The sequence below is a fragment of the Protopterus annectens genome, chromosome 5.part0, assembly GCF_019279795.1.
Source record: "Protopterus annectens isolate FY-2018-M chromosome 5.part0, PAN1.0, whole genome shotgun sequence".
Classification (NCBI taxonomy): domain Eukaryota; kingdom Metazoa; phylum Chordata; order Ceratodontiformes; family Protopteridae; genus Protopterus; species Protopterus annectens.
This window is the reverse complement of record NC_056735.1, coordinates 960576048-960592430: the sequence shown is the minus strand read 5'-3', so window position 1 is coordinate 960592430 and position 16383 is coordinate 960576048. Positions and strand designations below refer to the sequence as shown.

The following is a 16383-nucleotide window of genomic DNA, read 5'->3' as shown; positions in this document are numbered from 1 at the left end:
TCAGTCTTTTTTGCCGCGCGGTGCCCGAAGCAGAAGCAGTTCGCAAGTGCCGGTCGGCCAGCTCCTGAATTTACGAAAAATTGGAAACCGAAGTCTTCATTAAAGCTAAGTACCCCATTGGGGAAACTTTTCTTGCCTCAGACCGATGTCATAAAAAGTTAACAATTGTATTTCTTGTGGGAAGCAAATACCGCATAAGGATTTCCATTCCCTCTGCATACCTTGTTTAGGCACCTCGGCCCAGACCCAGACTACAACCACCGAAGGCACTGTGAGCGTTGAGCTTCCTAATGTGGACAGGTCCACTTCCACCCATGGTGTCTTTAGACCTTCATCTTCCTTTTCCATTAAGGCCTTTACCAAGTCCAAATCAGCCAGGCATCCCAAGAGGCCTGTTGCACAGGGCCCATCTCCAGGCCCCATGCCTAAAAAGCAGATGTTTAAAATGGCTGAGGATTTAATTACTCTTATCAGGGGTTCCCAACCCCCTCCAGATAAGAGACCCAGAGTGGAGGAAGATTCTCCCTCTTCTGATCAGGGCTCCATTTTTTCAGAACTTTCTGATGTAGAGGAACACTCTTACTCCCCTTTTGAAGATTCTGATGCAGAGCAGTCCATTCCTTCAGTATCTCCTCCTGAGGATTTTTCTTTTGGGGAAACCTTGCACACCTTGAGGGAACACTTCCATTGGGAAGGCCAAGACTTTTCTGATTCCAAGAAAAGATTTGGGGAATTTCTTTTGTTACCTCAACACAGACCTCTGGCGATACCTCCTGTTTTGGACATACTTGATGATGTTTATTCGGAGGCTTGCCTTAATCCGGATTCCCTGCCTCCTGCCCCAGTCAAACCTGATAGGTACTACAGAGTTCCTTACTCTCACCAATTTCTTTACAAAAGCCATAATGCTGACCCTAAAACCATTTCTCAAGGCCCCAAGGGAATGAAGGCCTCTACTGCTAAGAATCCACTACCTTCCGAAAGAGAGTCAAGAAGAGTCAAGATCCTTAGAAAGGTTGGGAAAAAAGGTATATACCTCGGCCACCCTAGCCATGAGGGCCTTAAATTGTCAGTTTCATATGCTTAAATATCAGCAGTTTCTGTTATCACAATTAAGAAATAAAATGTCTCAACCTGAACAACCAGACTTGAAGGAGTTGCAGGATATGATGCATAGTGCAGAACAAGTGGGTAAACACACCTTACAATGTGGTTATGATGCCCTAGAGGCCTCAAGTAGAGCTGCTGTTACAGGATCAGTCATTCGTAGACATGCTTGGCTTAGGGAACAAATCTTGCCTGATCATGTGAAAGCTAAACTATTAGATGCTCCTTTACAAAAGGATGTGTTATTTGGTACTAATGCTGAGGAGATACTACGGAAAATGGAAGAAAAAGCCAAATCTATGCAAACTGTCAAAGCTTTTCTACAGGTTCAACCACCACGTTTTAGCAGAAATTGGCCTTCTAAAAACTGGTCCTTTCCAGCCACTGACTAGCCCCAAAGAGGTAGATACAGGCGCACAAGGGGCAGAGGACAATCACAAGGATCATATAGAGGCAGACAATGGCAAACTCCAGCACCAAGAGGTGGCGAAGACCGTGCACAACAATACAGGAAACAAACCCAATGACTCCCTCCTTTCCATGCCAAGCAAGTCTCAGCTGGCAGCACCCTTGGGAGGAAAACTGGCATTATTTACAAGAAATTGGCATATTGTCACAACAGACAAATGGATCCTGGACGTTATAAACAGAGGCTACAGATTTCATTTTCACACTCTCCCAAAAATGAGAGGCATGCCAAACCTGCCACACAATCAAAGGGCAGAGGCACAACTACAAATTTCAAAGCTCATAGACATGAAAGCTATTCAAGAGGTACCTATTCACGAGCAAGGTCAAGGCTTTTACTCCAGGCTATTTCTGGTACCAAGGAAAGGATCCGACTGGAGACCCATTTTGGACTTATCCATCCTAAACACATTCTTACTCGTACCAAAATTCAAGATGCTCACATTACAGCAGCTTCTTCCCATGCTGGGCAAGGAGTTTTGGCTGGTAACATTGGACCTCAAGGAGGCATACCTGCATGTCCCAATCAGACAAAGCTGCAGAAGATACCTCAGATTTCTTGCAGGTTCAATACACTATCAATTCTCTGCATTGCCCTTTGGCTTATCTACTGCGCCCAGAGTATTCACAAAATGCCTGGCATCAGTAATTGCCTACTGCAGACTTCAAGGGATACAAATTTACCCTTATTTGGACGACTGCCTGATCCAAGCGGACAGCAAGCACATACTTCTGGAACATCTGGCTTATGTAACACGGTTACTGCAGTCTCTGGGATACACAATCAACAAAGAGAAATCCAGGCTAACACCATCTCAGAAAATAACTTTCCTGGGTGCCAATTTGGACACAAACACCCAGATGGCCTATCTTACGCCAGAAAAACAGGGGCAACTAACTCAATACTTCAAAATACTAGCAAATTGTACCAGGCTTACTGCAAGGAAAATCCTGCAGGCTCTGGGATTCATGGCATCTTGCATTCTTTTAATCCCATGTGCAAAGTTGCATATGAGGAAACTTCAGTGGTACTTAAAAAAACCTTTGGTCTCAGCACAGCCACAGTTTGGAAACAATAATACCAATAATTCCATGTTTGCAAAAGGAATTTCTATGGTGGGCCCAAGCATGTCAAACAAACACAGGTCTCCCATTCTGCAAGCCTCAAGCAAATCAAGTCATCACAACAGACGCCTCAGTACGCCTGGGGGGCTCACATGACAGACAGGTGCATTCAGGGCAAATGGTCCCAAAAGGAAAAGCACCTTCACATCAATCAAAAAGAAATGCTAGCAGTGATAAATGCAATTACAGCTTTCAAGGACTTCCTGTAACCAGGACAATTACTGATAAGAACAAACAACACCACAGTAATGTGGTACATAAACAAGGAGGAACACATTCATACCCCCTGTGCAGACTAGCCATGACACTTTGGAACTTGGCTCTGGAATGGCAAATCGAACTTCAAGCACAGTACTTGCCAGGTTTGGAAAACACGCTGGCAGACAATCTAAGCAGAAATATGACAGATCCACACGAATGGAAGTTGCATCCTCAAGTGTTTACAAAGATAATCCAAGCGTGGGGGAGGCCAGACATAGATCTCTTCGCCTCCCACAGGAATCATCAGTTGGAAAAGTTTTGTTCAAGGACCTTTCATCCAAAGGCCTGGAGAGTGGACACCCTTTCATTCAGTTGGACAGCATGGACAGTGTACGCTTTCCCACCTCTGCCTCTTCTGCCCAAGGTGCTCTTGAAAGCAAGAGCAGACAGACCAAGATGATACTGATTGCTCCAGACTGGCCAAGACAACACTGGTACCCACTCCTGAGGAGCCTAACACATACTCCTCCCTGGTCCCTACCTCTAATGCCTCTTCTGCTGACTCAGCACAGCTACAAAACTCTTCACAGTCAGCTGAAAACACTCAATCTCGCTGCATGGAAAATTCCTTAACACCACAACAGACTCTACTCCCCAAAGAGGTGCAGGATGTCATTTTGGAGGCCAGAAGGCCATCTACTAGAAAGGCTTACTCTGCAAAATGGAAACGGTTTTGCTCTTGGAATGAGAAAAAAGGCCAGGACCCCAGAAAACTGAATTTGCCTCAGGTATTACAGTATCTAGCTGAGCTGCTGAACAGTGGACTTTCATTTTCCTCCATAAAAATCCATGCCTCAGCCATTTCTGCAGAATTCAACACAGATCCCCCCTTATTTTCTCACCCACTCTTAAGACAGTTCCTCAGAGGGGCTAAGAATATAAGACCACCAAGGAAACAACCAATTCCAGCATGGGATCTTAATTACATTCTAGAAAAATTAACATTGCCTCCCTTTGAACCAGCTGCCTCAACAGATTTGCAATATTTGTCCTGGAAAACAGCTTTCCTTCTGGCCATTACCTCAGCTCGTAGGGTTTCGGAACTACAAGCCCTCATGGCTGTGCAGCCCTTTCTCATCTTCCATCAGGACAGGGTTTCCCTTCGAACCAATCCGTCACTTATGCCTAAAGTGGTATCCAGGGTAGCTTTAAATCAAGCCATACACTTACCTACCTTTTACCCCAATCCTCAAAACAAAGGGGAAAGGCTGCTACGCTCCTTAGACATCCATAGACAGCTACGTTATTATTTGGACAGAACAAAGCCTTTCAGGAAATCAGAACAACTTTTTGTGTCCTATGCTGTAGGAGCACAAGGGAAGCCAGTTACCAAACAAACAATTTCAAAATGGATAGGCCACTGCATACGGTTTTGTTACTCCTATCATGGAAAATCTGTCCCTACAGGCATCAGATCCCACTCCACCAGGGCCACAGCTACCTCTACAGCCTTCCTCAGAGGAGTTCCTACCAAAGATATTTTGGAGGCAGCCACTTGGAGTTCTGTGCATACCTTCACAAAACACTACCACCTGCCTTTATATTCCAAAACTAGAGCAGGCTTTGCCACTGCTGTGTTGCAGGGCTTTCTGGCTCATCCCAGTTCCACCTAGTGCCTACCACCTTGTGCGTAGCTTTGGGATTCCACCCATCTGTGATTACTGCAGCTGTATGCACGATGAACATAGTACAGTTTTGTACCTACCATATATGTAGATGTTCGAGTGCTAATACAGCTGCAGTACAGTTTTCCCTCCCTCCTTCCCCTCTTGGTAAAGGCCTAGGGTCTAACCCCTCTTCATACAACCTGATTGGGTTATCCTTCTATGGTATATTTGCTTGCAACTTCTGATTTTTGGTTATATTGCATTTCATGTATATAATTATAATTTATGTCTTGCCTTCCTTCTGGGGGCACCTGACATCTGGGGCAAGAAAGACTGAAGAAAATGGCGTTGGCTGTGTCTTATATACCCCTGCCTCACTGACATCAGGAGAGAAAGCGACAACAACCGACGCCGGACCTAGACTTTGGAATTCGGCCGACCGAGGACCCGCCTGACGGCAGAGAACCCATCTGTGATTACTGCAGCTGTATTAGCACTCGAACATCTACATTTATGGTAGGTACAAAACTGTACTTTTTATGTATCATAGGATTATAGGAGGTTACTAGGCTAATGGCCCTAGATTGTGTTTAAGCCTAGCCATTCATGCCTCAATCAAAAAAAAGGAGAGACAGTAGTCTCTCCTTTGACAATCACATCGCCACAATAGTCAGGAAATCCTTCTACATGGCACACCTCATCACAAAAGGTTTCTCATCCAGAAAAAAAAGAGGTCATTGTTCCCCTCTACTCATCACTCATTAGACGTATTACTGAGTACAAAGCCCCTTTTGGTATGTACCTCACAAGACATCTACAACAACTGGAAAGGCCGCAGAAGTACCTCACAAAGAGGATTACCGGCCTCAAACAGATGCCCTACGCAGACCGTCTCAAAAAACTCCAGCTTTACTCCGTCGCACATTGCCTACTCAGAGGTGATCTCTGCCTAACATACAAAGCTATGTCAACCCCAGAGCTGTTGGACGTGCTCCACGTAAAGAAATCCCAATCCCTCCGAGCTACACGCTCTAGGGACCTAAACGTTGTCACCACAATAAACCGAATATGCCGGAGGGACAGATTCCTGTCCCAGAGACTTCCCATACTCTGGAATAAACTACCTATCTCTATCAAACAAAGCTCCTCATTAGCACTCTTCAAGAAAAATCTTAATGATTGGATGGGAAATAGGAAATTCACCCCGGGGATCACCTCTGTGGCTCTGCTCGACAGTGGCACAGGAAAATAATTTTCTTGGGTGGCAAAAGCCAGGGTACCTTTTTGGCTGGGCTTGTGTAGGCCCCAGGGCCGATAGCCTTGTACCTACCTATGAACCATGGGCTAGAACAGCTTTGGTATATGCCTGTGCTTTAGAGCACGTACAAACTGACCCTGCCCATAAGGGTCACAGGCAAAAAGCCAGGGGTAAATTTGTGGTTTGCCATCCATTGGTCCAAACTACTTGAGTAAGATGTAGCAGTAATGATTGAGATGGCTTATGCTACAGGGGTAGGGGCATGTCATTATATAGAGAGGTATGAAGACATTAGAAGAGGCAAGTGAGAATAGTTGCAAGGTAAGATACCATGGGGAAAAGAGAGAGACTGAGATAAAAGGTAAAAGGCATGCAAATGGAAGAGATGAGAAGGGAGAAATGAGATGCAAAGAGAAGACAGAAATAGGATGAATGAAGGGATGACAAGATGAGATAAGAATGAAATGAATAAAAGGGTATGAGAGAGAGCTCTAGGGTTCATGTAATGTGACATGAGGGAGTGCAGCTGCACTATGCTTTGGTAAAGAGGTGTTCCTTGAGTTGCTGTCTGAAGTCCTAGTACTTTTGGATGTCTCTGAATGAGAGAGGAATGGAGTTCCATAGTTTAGTTTCTAGGGTGGAGAATGCACAGTCAGTGCAGTAAAGTTTACAATTTAGAGTTAGTAGGGTGGGTTGAGATTGAGCGATACCTCTGAGATTATATGTTGGAGATTTTGTGAAAAGTTTGAGTGAGAGGGGATGATGGCTTAAGAGAAAGGGCTTTGTGGATTAATGATCCTTGTAGGGGGTTGGCTCTCAAATGTACTGGGAACCATTTAGCTTTGACGGGTGTTAGGCAGTGATGTTCATTATTGGGGAAGTTATTAATGAACCAGCAGATTTTTATTTGAGATGGTTTGTAAAGTGGTAGCATTTTTCTTTGAGGCTGCAGTTTTAACAGGTAGTCCATATTCAAGTTGAGATAACCATATTCTTTGCCTTTGGCAGCTTTGGCTGGCTTGGACAGAAGAGGTGAAAGCTTGTTCACCCAAAGTAGTAGTGTGTTATCTTTTTGCATGTATTTTGAATGTATTCTTGATAGCCAAGAGATTAGTGTAGCCAAATGTCAAGGTATTTGAAGGGATGTGGTGGTTTCTATGGTGATATTCTTAACATCTTTAATATTAAGGAAGTTGGGCACTTTGACTATTTTTTGGTTGATTACAAATAGCATTGTTTGTTTTTGAGGGATTGAGTACAAGTTTCTGGCCTATTAGCTACTGGTTGAAGGTTTGTGGGTCATGGAGCTGAGTTTGTGTAATAGAGTGTGATTTATTTGACCTGTAGATGACCAGGTAGGGAGGGTGGCTTAATGGCTAAGGTGTTTGCCTTACAAACACAAGGTGCAGGGTTTGAGTCTCACAAGGGATAATTGGCTAAGCTTAAAATGGCTCACAAGGGCAGTTAGCTTAGTACTAAACTATGAACCTATGTCATCTGCACATAGAATTAAGAGGTGTCTGAGGATGATCAGATAGGAGTGTGTTGATAAATATGGAAAAGAGCAGAGATGCTAAAGTGGAATCCTGGGTGATGATTTTTATAAGATGAGCTGTTTCAGAGGTGGTGGTACCTACTTTAATCTTGAAGGATCTTTTGGTGAGGAAGTCTACAAACCAAGGATGTTCTTCGTGTTTCACTGTTGCAGTATCACACTTGAGTTGTCCGTCTGCAGGTAGCCCTCAGTCGGCCTGAATACCAGAGTCTTAGTATTTCTGCATCAGATGCTGTCACTTCTTCCATGATGTCAGGTCATCAGGGGTATAAAACAGGCAGAGCCGACGCCATTACATCAGTCTTTCTTGCCGAGGAGGAGACCAAAGCAGAAGCAGTTTTCAAGTGCCGTTCGGCCACTACCTGAAATTTTTATTTGAGTTGATAATCCTGAAGTCTTCTAAAGCGAAGTACTAGGCCTCTAGCCCCCTGTCCTGGATGTTGTAGATGATGATTTTATGGAATCCAGTCTTGCTCCAGACACATTACACCTGGCTCTTAGGAAACCTGACAGGTACTACAGAGTACCTGATTCCCACAAGTTTCTTTTCAAGAATCCTACTGCTGATCCAGAGATCATTTCCCAGGGACCTAAAGGTATTAAGGCTACTACAGCCAAAAACCCTACCCCTTTGGTTAGGGATTCCAGAGCTTTAGACAGATGGGGTAAGAAGGTATATACCTCTGCAACTCTTGCCATCAGGGCTTTGAATTGCCAGTTTCACATGCTGAAGTACCAGCAACATATTATGGAACTAATTAAACAAAAAAAATGGTATTTCCAGATTGTGCAGAAAATAAAGATTTACAAGAGCTAATGCATTCTGCAAACCATGTTAGTAAGCATGCTTTGCAGTGTGGCTTTGATGCCCTGCAAGCGTCTTGCAGGGCTGCAGTCACTGGTTCTGTACTGAGAAGACATGCTTTGCTGAAGGAGCAAACCTTGCCAGATCATGTCAAATCCAAATTGCTAGACGTTCCTTTAAATAAGGGCTGCTTGCTTGGCACCAGAGCAGCTTGTTTGGCACCAGAGCAGAAGAAGTTCTTAAAAAGATGGAAGAAAAAGCTAAATCTATGCAAACTGTTAAAGAATTCTTACAAGTGCAACCACCTAGATTCAGTAGGTATTGCCTTTCAAAACACTGGTCCTTTCCAGCCCCTTCCAGGCCTTCCCAAACAAGACCCAGGGGAAACAGGCCACCCAGACTACAGTCTCAGGGTATGCAGAGATCTAAGCAAGGAGGTGCCCCCACCCCAAAAACGGGGAGTGGTAACCCCGCCCCCCCATGGAAAAAGTTCACAATGACTTCTCAGATCTACTTCCCAGCCCTGCCCAAGTACTTGTGCCCCTAGGAGGAAAACTTGCCTTTCATGCAAAAAAACTGGATGTCCATCACTCAGGACCGATGGGTCCTCAAAATTGTGTCCCAGGGGTACAAATTCTACTTCCATTCACTGCCGACCCCAAGCGGGTTTCCAGACCTTCCTCCAAACCAGTGGGCAGAGGCTCAAAAGCAAGTACTTTCCCTGCTCAATATCAGAGCTATTCAGCCTGTTCCACTAGAACAAAGGTGTCAGGGTTTCTACTCCAGACTTTTCCTGATACCCAGAAAAGAGGGCTCTTGGCGCCCAATCCTGGATCTTTCAGTTCTTGGCACCTTTCTGGTGGTCCCAAAATTCAAGATGCTTACCCTGCAACAGCTTCTCCCTATGCTAGCCAAGGATGCGTAGTCAGTCACTCTAGACTTAAAAGAAGCCTATCTGCACATCCCCATAAGGGAGTCATGCAGGAAATACCTATGTTTCAGGGCAGGATTTATGCACTATCAGTTCTCTGCATTTCCCTTTGGCTTGTCTACTGCTTCCAGAGTATTCACAAAATGCCTGGCTCCAGCCATTGCATACTGCAGGCAGAGAAATATCCAAATTCACCCGTACTTGGACGACTGCCTGATTCAGGCGGACAGTCAGGAGTTGCTGCTTCAGCGCCTGGCATTTGTAAAAAGCCTTCTCACTTCATTAGGGTACACCATCACCGAAAATAAATCTCAACTGGTATCCAGTCAAAAGATAGTATTCCTGGGAGCAAGCTTGGACACAACTTCACAGCTGGCATTTCTCACTTCAAAAAAACAGGTCTATCTGACAGACTACTTCAAACAAATGGCCACCAGAACCCAGCTATCCGCAAGAAAAGTACTGCAAGCCCTAGGGTTCATGGCCTCATGTATTCTGCTAATTCCATATGCAAGACTGCATATGAAGAAACTTCATTGGTACTTCAGAAGTCTTTGGTGCCAGCATTCCCAGGACCTGGAAACCGTCATTCTATCATACCTTGTCTAAGGACAGAGTTTCTTTGGTGGACAGAAGCATGCAACCACAACAAGAGACTGCATTTCACTTAAGCCCACGCCACCCAAACCCTGACAACAGACGCATCAGACTATGCATGGGGGGCTCACATGGCAGGCAAATGCATTCACTGGAGCCCAAGCCAGATTCTCCTGCACATCAATCAAAAAGAATGCTGACAGCTTTCAGATACCTAATTCTTCTAGGGCAACTGTTGATAAAAACAGACAACACCACAGTTATGTGGAACCCATTCTTCCCCACTCTGCAGGTTAGCCATGGCCCTGTGGAACACAGCCTTGAGCAACCAAGTCCATCTACAAGCTCAATTCCTGCCAGGCAAACAAAATTCACTGGCAGATGACTTAAACAGAAATCTCCTAGACCCACACGAGTGGAAATTGGAGCACAACACCTTCAACCTTCTGATACAGAGGTGGGGGACACCAGAGGTGGATCTCTTTGCCTCCCCCGAGAACCACCAGTTAAGCAAATACTACACCAGGAACCCTCACAACAGGGCCTGGAAGGTGGATGCCCTGTCCTTTAAATGGGAAAACCTCTGTCTATGCCTTTCCCCCTCTGCCCCTTCTCTCAAGAGTGCTACTCAAGATAAAACAACACAGGCCAAGGGCAATTCTGATTGCCCCGGACTGGCCACGCCAACACTGGTACCACTCCTGCGCAACCTGACAATGGTACAACTCTGGCACCTGCACCAGACTCCTACCCTGCTGTCTCAGCAGGAGGGACAGATCTTGCATCCGCAGTTGCAAACCCTAAACCTTGCGACCTGGCTTATCCCTTGAATACCCCACCAGCAACCCTCAGCAAACAGGTGCTGGATGTCATTCTTGAAGCCAGAATGCCTAGTACTAGGAAATCCTATGCTGAAAAGTGGAAAAGATATTGTTCTTGGATTCAGTCTAAAGGGAAGGATACAGCAGTGCCCTCCTTACCTCTAATCTTGGACTACTTTGCAGAGCTACTGCACAGAGGCCTGTCCTTCTCCTCCATTAAGATTCATGCCTCTGCCATTTCGTCTCATTATAATACTGAGCCACTTTTATTTTCCCACCCTCTCATCAAACAGTTCCTGAGAGGGGCTAACAACTTAAGGCCCCCAAGGAGAGCACCCACCCCTGCTTGGGACCTTAACTTTGTATTGGAAAAGCTCACGCGTCCCAGTTTTGAACATGCTTCTTCAGCAGAGTTAAAATTCCTCTGTTGTAAAACAGACTTATTTCTAGACATCACTTCAGCAAGAAGAGTGTCTGAGTTACAGGCATTAATGACTGTGTAACCCTTCATTATTTTCCATGCTGATAGGGTTTCCCTCAGGACTAACCCATCCTTTATGTCCAAGGTGGTGTCCAGTGTGGCTCTAAACCAATCCATCCATTTGCCAACCTTCCTCCCTAACCCCTAGATTAAAGGGGAAAGGATCCTGCACTCTTTTTGGATGTGCACAGACAGCTCAGGTTCTATCTTGATAGGACTAAGCCTTTCAGAAAATCTGACCAGCTACTAGTCAGCTTTGCTTCAGAGGCAGAGGGCAAGGCCATTTCAAAACAAGCCATTTCCAAATGGATAGCACACTGCAGCCATTTCTGTTACAAGCACCATGAAAAACCAACCCCTCGGGGTCAGAACACATTCCACTTGGGCTACTTTAGCTCTACAGCCTTTCTCAATGAACTCCCTACCAGGGACTTTCTGGAGGCTGCAACCTGGAGTTTTGTACACGCCTTAACCAAGCATTACCACTTACCTATCTTTTCAAAATCCAGGGCTGGATTTGTTGCAGCAGTCTTGCAAGGCCTATTAGCCAGCCCTAACACTTTTTGACTGCCTCCACCCTTCCTCAGCTTTGGGAATCAACCCAAGTGCGATGACTGCAACAGTGAAACACTAAGAACATAGTACAGTTGTGTACACTTACCATAAATGTAGATGTTCGAGTGTATTCACTGTTGCAGTCTTGGTTTCCCCTCCCTCCAGCCCCCTGGCATTATCTATCTACCTCTCCTCTCTGTGGCTATTCGTAATGGCATTGGTATTTACTTTTTACTGGTTGTGGTCCCCACCATATACTAGTTCCCTATTTGGGGGCTCCTGACTTTTGGGGCAAGAAAAACTGATGTAATGGCATCAGCTGCCTGTTTTATACCTCTGACAACCTGACGTCATGGAAGAGGCGACAGCATCCGATGCAGAAATACTAAGACTCTGGTATTTGGGCCGACTGAGGGTTACCTGCAGGCAGATAACCCAAGTGTGATGACTGCAACAGTGAATACACTTGAACATCTACATTTATTAAGTGTACACAAGTGTATTTTTTACATAATCACTAATGCCTGTTTCAGTTGATTAGTCAAATAGTAAGTTATGGTCAGTTTGATCAAAGGCTTTTGGGAGGTCAGTAAAGACTGCTCCTGGCAGGTTGCCTTTAATCGTATTGAATAGGATGTCACCTGTGTGAGAGCAGATTTATGGTGTTGCATCCAGACCAGAATCCTTGTTCCTTCTTTTTTAAATGTCTACAAGTCTTTTGGGTTTTTAATACCAGGATGGGAATGGACCCCATTCCTAAGTTGAAGTATGATTAAAGTTCATGAAATTATTCTTGTTTCAGTCTTTGATGTCGGCCAGAAGTGCTCTTTGCAGCACCAGCAATCTGTCCAGTAATGACGACTCCTGCAATTTGTATGGGGATACATGTATTGGTAACATGTCTAAATACGATTGTAGATTATTTATTATAAGACCCGTTGCGCCTACTACAGTTGGAACTGTCTGAGTATCTTTCTTCCACATTGCTTTCGTTTCTATCTATAAATCCTGATATTTTATGACTGTGTCTCTCTGCACAAAACACACTATAGTTACTTGTTGTGGCAATTTCAATGATAAATGCTACTTTTGTCTTTTCATGGACCACTATAGCCAGTTTTCTGGCATCTGTCTTTTGAACTGCTGGTAATGGGTGATCCCATGTGATGTAGACTTCATCATTTTCTATGATGCTTTGTGGCTCATGTTTCCAGTATTTTTCAGCCACTTCAGTAGCATAATGTTTGCACAATCCCCAGTGCAACAGTCTTCCCATGTTATTTTGCCTTTCAGTATACAGTCCTTCTTCCATTAGTATGTCACAACCAGCAACGAGGTGTGCAACCATTTCCAATTCTGTTTTACAAAACCTACATTTGTCTGTTTTTCCCACGTGTTCAGTGCACTTTGTAAACCTGTGTGTATGTAGCCCATAAACTTGTGCCGCCAATATTAACCTTTCATCCTTTGCTTTTATTTCTCCTCCCCTTAACCATTCCTCTGTTCGTTCCTGATCAATATGAGGTTCTTCCGGAAGTTTTCTATACTTGCAACAATATTAATGCATTTTCCACATTTCTTGCCTTCTCATCTGGTCCTTTACCTTATATTCTTTCTTTTGTTTTTTAGCAGATTCAGTTGCTGCTTCATTTTTATCCACTCCTGGTTTGATTTCCATTCCTGCTTGACGCCGATATGCTTCTGCTTAGATTAATCAGAGAAGTCATTTTAGATTTATTTTCCTAATTTTTCAAAACTTTCACTACATTTTGAGTCTTGTGGGGTCAGCAGATATGTGTGGAGTCCCACGACTGCAGAATGTTACATGTAATGCGGGCACGCCCTGCTCCAGGACAGTGTCAGGTGGGGAGTTTGGGGCAGTATACCTGTCAAAGAGTAACACAGGTGTCCTAAGGTGAGCTCAGAGAGGACAAAAACCTCTTGTGGATTTAGAAGGGCAAAAGCTCGCTTGATCTTGATTTTTCAGTATGAATACAGACCGTGAAAGGTGGGGCCTCACGATCCTTCTGGCTTTTTGGGTTTTCAGCAGGAGGTGTCAGAAAAGTTTACCACAGAGATAGCTAGCTTGTGGCGGCCAAGCGTTCATAGCGACGTCGCTTTTTGATCCTTTGTCAGCTCTTCCTATCACTGTGGATTCTTGAGTACCTTAAATTTCTTAACCATAGCAGATCCTTCTACCTTTTCCATTTCTACTGACAAACCTATTAAAGTTATGCCAGCAGCTAATATTTTGCCATCTGACAGAGATAGTAGGGCCATAGACAGGTATGGAAAGAAAGTTTTTATACTTTTGTCAGTCTTGCTTTCAGAGCTGTAAATCACCAAACTCAAATGGCAAAATAACTGTTGTCATTTTAAGAGATCTTAATAAGATGGTAGCTAACTGAGGCTTCTGATTCTAAGCAACAAGCAATTTTCCATGATTGAGCAGTCTACTAAAGTTGCTAGACATTCCGTTATATGCCACTGTGATGCTGTTGAATTAGTTATTAGAAGACTTGCTTGGCTTCACCTTCAGTGTGTCCCTGAGGATATAAACGTCAAGCTTTTGGACTGTCCACTTCACAAGAACCTTTTGTTTTGACACTGTGAAGCAGACATTCTCAAGACTCTGCATGTGAAGGGAAAATGTTGCAGGACTTTAAACAGATGTTTCTCACTTCATTTTCTAGGTATCAAAGAAATTACCCAGGTAAGCCCACTTCCCTTGTCCACAGGGATCAGAAACTGTCTCAGAAGGGCAAGAATCAGCCCAGGAAGATTTCCTGATAAGCCTACTAGATACTACAAGTCTGGAAAACCTCTTTTTCTAGAGACGTCAGCCTGATCAGCTGCTGTCACCTCCCCCTCCTGATTCCAGGAATTCCCTTGTCAAAAAGACTAACCCTGTCCCTTCCAGTTTGGGAATTTATCACTACAAACAAATTGGCATTATCTGTCATTCTGCAAGGTTACAAAAGTTCTTGGAGGGAACTCCCATCCATTGAGGGGGCATTCATCCTCCTTCCAACCAAATATCCTGCTTTCTTCTCTCTTGGTCTTCACCTTATAAACACATGGTACAGGGTTTGATTCAGACTCTGGTTATTGACTAGGCTTAAAATATCCCTCCAGGACAGTTAGCCTAGTATTCACCAATAAACAAAGTGCCATAAAACCAGTGCCACACCAGCATCTAAGAGGCTTTTATTCAATACTGTTTCTGGTGCCCAGAAAGGAAGGGACCCATTCTGAATGCATCTCATATCAGCACATTTGCAGAAGTCCCATCTTTTAAGATGTTGTTACTGCAAACTATCCGTACTTCTTTCATCCAACTTCAGGCCTTTCTGGTCTCCCTAGTCTTTGAAGGATGCATACCTGCTCATCTCCATTCACACCACCTGCAGAAAATTCCTCATATTCTCTGCCTTTTCATCACACTTCAGTTCATCTACCACTCCCAGGATCTTCACAAAATGTTTCGTCCCAGCTATTGCTTTTTCCTACCATCTTTGTAAGCTAGCTCTTCTATGGTATGGGATCAGGCTGCAAAACAAATCTGTCCTTCAGGCAGCGGACATCCCATTTGAAGTCAGCATACTCGCAGATTCTCTAAGCAGGTCCATAAAAGATCCTTAAGAATGGATAGTAAACAGCAGTCTCTGCCTAACATACAAAGCTATGTCAAACCCAGAGCTGTTGGACATGCTCCACATAAAGAAATCCCAATCCCTCCGAGCTACACACTCTAGGGACCTAAACCTTGTCACCACAATAAACAGAACATGCTGGAGGGATAGATTCCTGTCCCAGAGACTTCCCATACTTTGGAACAAGCTACCTTATCTATATCAAATAAAGCTCCTCATTAGCACTCTTCAAGAAAAATCTTGATGACTGGATGAGAGAGAGGAAATTCACCCCAGGGATCACTTCTGTGGCTTTGCTTGACAGGGGCACAGGAAAATAATTTTCTTGGGTGGCAAAAGCCAGGGTACCGTTTGGCTAGGCTTATATAGGCCCTAGGGCCAATAGCCTAGTACCTATCTATGAACCTATGAGAGGGTCTTCCTGGATATAGTCCACAGATGGAGTATTCCTTAAATAGACTTATTTGCTTCCACTCTAAACAGACAGCTCAAGCTGTTTTGATCCAGGACTTCAAGTCAGTAGGCCTGGAGGATGAATGACATGTCTTTTTGTTGGGATGGGTAAGTACCTCTATGCCTTTCCCCCTCTCCCCCTAAAGCCAAAGGTTTTGCAGGCTCCCAAACTGACACTCTGGATGATAGGATTTAATTGTTTTTAAGACACCATTTCTCAGAGGACATGCTTTAGGAGGCAAGAAAATCTACCATTAAAAACTCTTCAAATGGAAGGTATTTTCTGTCTGCTGTGATAAAAAGAATGAAAAATTCCTTTGGGTGGGGCCCCAACATTTTTTTTCCTACTTGTGAGAACTTCTCACTTCTGGACTTGTCTACTCTTCTGTTATGGCACACTTGTTTACCATCACAGCACTGTTGCAGTAGATATACTGATCACTGTTACAGTGCTGCGTTCCTCCCGCCTTCCCTCTCTGTTGTTTATTTTTATCCCTGCATTGTGTAGATGGATGGGTGAGCAGTCCCTTCTGCCCTGTTTTTGGCTGGCATTCTTGTTTGTTAGCTCTTTTACATAGGGTAGTTTGAGGAGCTTACACTGTTGCATTCACTTGTGGATCACTATGCCCACAGGTTTAGGTCCAACACTAGATGTACATGCATAGGGAAGGTTATTGACTTTGGTACACCAGGTGGACACCATGTT

The 16383-nt window shown here is 44.3% G+C and overlaps 1 protein-coding gene across 1 annotated transcript in view; it reads left to right on the top strand.

Annotated features, from left to right (window-relative positions):
- Positions 1–16383, top strand: part of LRPAP1 (LDL receptor related protein associated protein 1) — an 807807-nt gene that overhangs the window by 544089 nt on the left and 247335 nt on the right. The window lies entirely within an intron of this gene.